This window comes from Bison bison, unplaced genomic scaffold (genome assembly GCF_000754665.1).
Source record: "Bison bison bison isolate TAMUID 2011002044 unplaced genomic scaffold, Bison_UMD1.0 scf7180017864375, whole genome shotgun sequence".
In the NCBI taxonomy this organism is placed as follows: Eukaryota; Metazoa; Chordata; class Mammalia; order Artiodactyla; family Bovidae; genus Bison; species Bison bison.
The window spans coordinates 1958456-1963868 of NW_011494947.1; positions in this window are offsets into that span (position 1 = coordinate 1958456).

Sequence of the window (5413 nt, forward strand, 5' to 3'; positions counted from 1 at the left end):
CTTTCGCACCGTCTTCCGCTCTGCCTGTGTCCCCTCCCCGAGCCCGGGAGCCGCAGAGCACGTGGTCAGCAGACTGAGAGACAGGGGCGCTGTCTGAGTCTGCTGTTGTGACACAGGGGCAGGGGCCTGCGGGCCGGGGCTGCCCGCCCGGTGACCATGGATGACGGGACCTGCAGGTGGGCGGGGAGACCGGGCAGACTCCTCTCACTTCCCACGCGCTGCTTTTTCAGCGGAGGAGGGGGGCATTGCTCACCTGGCCTGGAAAGGTACGACAGGGGGCCCCTTAGCAGCCCGGAGCTGGGGCTCCGCTCACGGTACCGGCCTGCCCTCGCCAAGCCTGAGCAGCAGCCGTGTCGGTCCTGTTTCGCCCCTTCGTCTCCCCCCGCCCTCACCCCCCAACCCGGGCACTGTGGGAGCTGGGCAGGCAGGCCGTGACCCCCCCCAAGGATCACTCCAGCTAAGCGGGGCCGGCGCTCTTGGTGAGTCCCTTCAGAGAGGGGAGGGTGGGCCAGTGGCCCCGCCTCTGTCGCTTGCCATGTGCCTTAAACTCCAGCTCCTGTGGGTTCCCCTCCCGCCTTGTCCCCAGCCTGCTGGGGCCAGACGGGCTGCTTTCCAGCCCTTTCTGCCGCGTGGGAGGCTCTTTCTGCCGGCTCTCCCATGGGAGGACAGGGTCCCAGCTGCAGAGACCCGCCCGCCAGGCATGGCGTCTTCAGGGGCAGGTGCGCTTTCCCCTAAACCATTCTCGCTGCTGAGGCTGACAATCCGAGGCAAGGTCAGTGGGGGCTCCGCACACAGAGGTGCCCACCGGACTCCATGCCAGCCAGGCCTAGGCGTGCGGGCAGGCCACCCCCTCCTGATTAGTTTCACATCACTGAGTGCCCACTGTTCCTGGGTTTGGGACTCGGGCAGGCAAACAGCAGGCTCGATCCAGGCTTAGCCCAGTTTCAACAGAACGAAAAGAGTGGAAGCAATCTCTGTTGACTATTTAAAGAAACAGCCCTGTCACTCTGAGTCCTTCATGGGCTTCTAAACAGTTTTTACTGAGAAGTGTCTGTCCTGTACACAGAGGGGAGGAGTCTGAAATGTCAGCTACGACCCCTCAGCAGCGATCCTTGGGCGGAACGCGTCACTTTATTATTTAAGGAATGTGTGTGTAGAGTCGCTGTTTATGAACAGTACTGTGTGTGGGGTTGGGTTTTAGTTTGTTCCCGCTTTTTTGAGTCCTCTCATTTCAGCCTCCCTCCCACCTCCCTCCCGGCCTGGCCGGCTCTGCTGATGCTGCCGCGTGTGCGGAGCCGGGCCTCCGTGGCTCAGGACCCAGGACCATGTGGACTGTGGTTCCCACAGCCGTGACCTGGGGTGCAGGGGGGCTTTGCCACCCCTCACTTCAGAGCAGACCGGGCACGCCGTGCAGGTGGGCCAGGTGACCCCCCCTGCGTGAGGACAGCAGGTGTGGTGTGTGTTTTAACTTATTGGGCTCAGGGTTCCCCACATCCACCTCCTGGAGACCCATCCCTGGCTCTAGGCGCTGCCAGCCTGGCTGTGTGGTTTGTCTGGCTTAGGGGCCAAGTCAGGTGTACGAGCCAGCCTGTGTGACAAAGACACCCTCGGGAGGATTCGGTCCCCTATGGGGGTCCCTTCACACCTGCGGGTGTGAGTGGGTCAAGGCAAAGGCAGGCATGTGCCAGGTCCGAATTAAACCCCGATTCTGAGCAGCGCCTCCCCCCACCACCTCCCAGTGTTATTACATTGTAATATATCCCCAACTAGACTAACCGGCTGATCGTGGCATCTTCCCGCAGACATTTCAAACCTGTAACTTTTATATGAAAGGAAAATAAACACAGATGAAAGCCGCGGCCGCCTGTGTGTGCACCGCATGCCGCGTGTCAAAGCGACCATCTGAGCTGTCTCCTTTCTTTGATCACCCTGAGGGCAGGAGGGGTGAGGGGCCTTCTGTCCCCGTCGCTGTGATCCCTTCTCAGCATTTGCAGTTTCTCCACCTGGAAGTGGCAGCAAGGACAGCTCTACCTTACAAAGTCTGTGAATGCTCAGCAAGCTACACCTGGAACAGTATCTGTTACTCCTTAGCCTGTATTACATACCAAGCACTCTGCAGTCAGCTTTACCTCATAGAGCCTCTCGATGTGAAAATCATACAAGTAAAACACTACAACCCAGAGAAGCACTACAGAGAGGTGCGTGACAGTAAAGAAATTAAGTTGAGTTGGAAATCCACTAACAAACATCAGGTCCAGGCAGGCTTAACAGGTAATTTATACTGAACAGGTAGCTTCGATCTTAAGCAAACGCCCTTGAGACCAGAAGAAGGGGAAGCAGCCTGGTATGAGTGGACCACCACCTGGACATCAAACCAGACGAGGGCTGGAAAGCTGCAGGTGAAGTTGCTGATGCAGAAGCAACCCACACCACAGGATGCGCGAATCAGTACTCCCCGTTGGGCTCATCTCAGATGCAAGGACAGAGTGATCGGAAATCGGTCAATGTACTTGACCCCTTATCGGACAGTCCCACCTGGGACACCTTTCCTTCTGGGGATGTAGGACCAGGCATGCCATCTCCACGTGTACTTTGTCAACCATGGTATACCTAAAGATTCCCAGTGTGGAGATGGCAGGAGCCTGACTGGAGGCAGCCCAGTCAGGAGCCACTTCCACTGTTCCATACCGGGCTTTACATGAATCGAAAAATGAACTTGTGCTAATCATTAAGCTGCTGAGATTTTAGGGTTTATAAATTTTCACAACATGGCCTAGCGTCTCCTGAATAAATACATTAACAGATTGAAGGAACATCACATGATCACTTCAGTACTCAGAAAGACCTGTTTAAAAAAAAAAAAAACACCCACATAATTTTTACTTAAGTAGAAATCAGAAACTTCCTTAGTCTGATAAAGGTTACTTTCGAAAACCCTAAGCAAACATTATACTTAATAATGAAATATTCAAACAAGTTCCTTTAAAATAGACCAAGGTAAGGACCCCACCATCACTTTGTCTTTCATTGTTATACTGCATATCCTAGCTAATTTAAGAGATTACTTAAGAAAATCAAGGCAGTTAACTACAGTCAAAAAACTAAACATGTCCCTATCTATAGTGAACCGCATGGTCTAAGGAGCCTGGTGGGCAACAGTGCATAAGGTCGCAGTCAGACACCACTGCAGCAACTGAGCATGCACACACGCACTAGAAAACATCCTAAAAATATACAATTTATACTAACATCACACTTCTTAAAATACTAGGAATAAACCCAATAAAAGATGTGCAAGACCTTATAGGGAAAAGAGATTTGTAAGTATTTACTCACCCAAATAACACCTAAATATACAAAGTAAATGTTAATAGCCCTAAAGAGAGACTTAACAATAACAGTAGGGAACTTTAATAACCCACACTTACATCAGTGGGTAGACCATCCAAAGTCAATGAGGAAAAACACCAACCTTAAACATATTCGATCAGATGGACTTAGACATCCATACAGAGCATTCCACCCAAAAACAGAACACACTGTTCTAAGGGCACACGGGACATTCTCCAGAATAAATAACACGTTAGGCCACAGTCTTTTTAAATGAATGAAGATGGAAATCATATCAAGCATTTTTGCCAGTTGCAAGGGTATGAAACTAAAGATTACAAGAAAATGGGAAAATTCAAAAATATTTGGAAATTAAATAGTATACTGCTGAACAACTATGAGGTCAGAGTAAAAAACAACATTGAGGAGAATGAAAATACAACATATCAAAATTTACAGGATGCAGCAAGAGCAGTTTTAAAAGGAAAATCCACAATAATAAACACCTAAATCAAGAAACAAAAAGCTCAAACACTAAATTTCAAGGAATTAGAACGAATGAAACCTAAAGTTAGTAGAAGGAAGGAAATAAAGATCAGAGTGGAAATAACAAATTAATGTGGCACTAATGCTTGCCTGCCAATGCAGGAGATGCAAGAGACGCTGGTTTGATCCCTGGGTCAGGAAGATCCCCTGGAGAGGGCATGGCAACCCACTCCACTGTTCTTGCCAGGAAAATCCCATGGACAGACAGAGCCTGGCGGGATATGGTCCATAGGGTCACAAAGAGTTGGACACTTTAGTTGAAGCCAACGTAGTACGCACACAAAAGGACAATGGAAAAGATTAATAAAACTAAGAACTGGCTCTTTGAAAAGATAAAATGGATAAACCTTTAGCTAAAGTCACCAAGAAAAAAACGGAGGACACAAAACCAAATGAAAGAGGAGCTGTTACAGCTGATACCACAGAAGTACAAAGGCTCAAAAGAGACTGCTGTGAACAATTACAGGCCAACAAATTAACAAATGTGACACCTAGAAGACAAATTCCTAGACACATACAACCTATCAACGCTGAATCGAAGAAAATCTGAACTGATTACTAGTAAAGAAATTGAATCAACAATCAATAACTTTTCAATGAAAGCCTGAGGCCAGGTGGCCTCATTGATGAATTCTACCAAACATTCAAAGAAGAAATAATAATACGAATTCTCAAACTTCTCCAAAAACTAGAGGAAGAAACACATCCAAATTGTTTGTTTGTTTTTAAACAAAGCCAGCAATTACCTTGATATGAAAACCAGATGAGACTGCCACAAGAAAATTACAGGCCAATATCCCTAAGGAACATAAATGCAAAAATCCTCAAAAAAAAAAAATTAGAAACAAAATTCAACAATGTAGGAAGAGGATCATACATCATTATCAAGTTGGATTTATTCCAGAGACACAAGGTGGTTCAACATCTGTAAATCAATGATTCACCAGATTAACGAAATGAAGGATAAAACCCAAAAGACCATCTCAGCAGATATTGAAAAAGTATTTGACAAAATTCAACATCATTTATGATTAAATCTCTCAACAAAAGGTACACAGTATAGAGGGAACATACCTCAACATAAATGTCACATGTGACAGGCCCATAGCTAACATCACAGTGGCGAAAAGACAAAAGGTCAGGACAAGACACACGCTCACATACACGAAAGCAGATTCTCTGGAGATCCAGTGGTTAGGACTCAGCGCTTTCACTGCCAAGGTGGCGGTTCAGTCCCTAGTGAGAGAACTAAGATCCTTCAAGTCGTGCAGCACAGCCAGAAAAAAGATCAGGACAAAGATGCCCACTCTCACCATGTTTATTCAACATAAGTATTAGAAGTTCCAGCCAGAGCAATTAGGCAAGAAAAAAAGGCATTCAAACTGAAAAGGAAGATAGAAAACTATTTGCAGATGAGTGATATTATATATGGACAACCTGCAACTCCACCGAAAGCTGTTAGAACTAATAAATGAATTCAGTAAAGTTACAGAATGCAAGATCAGTGTATTGTTTCTATAGGCTGATAGTGAATTAT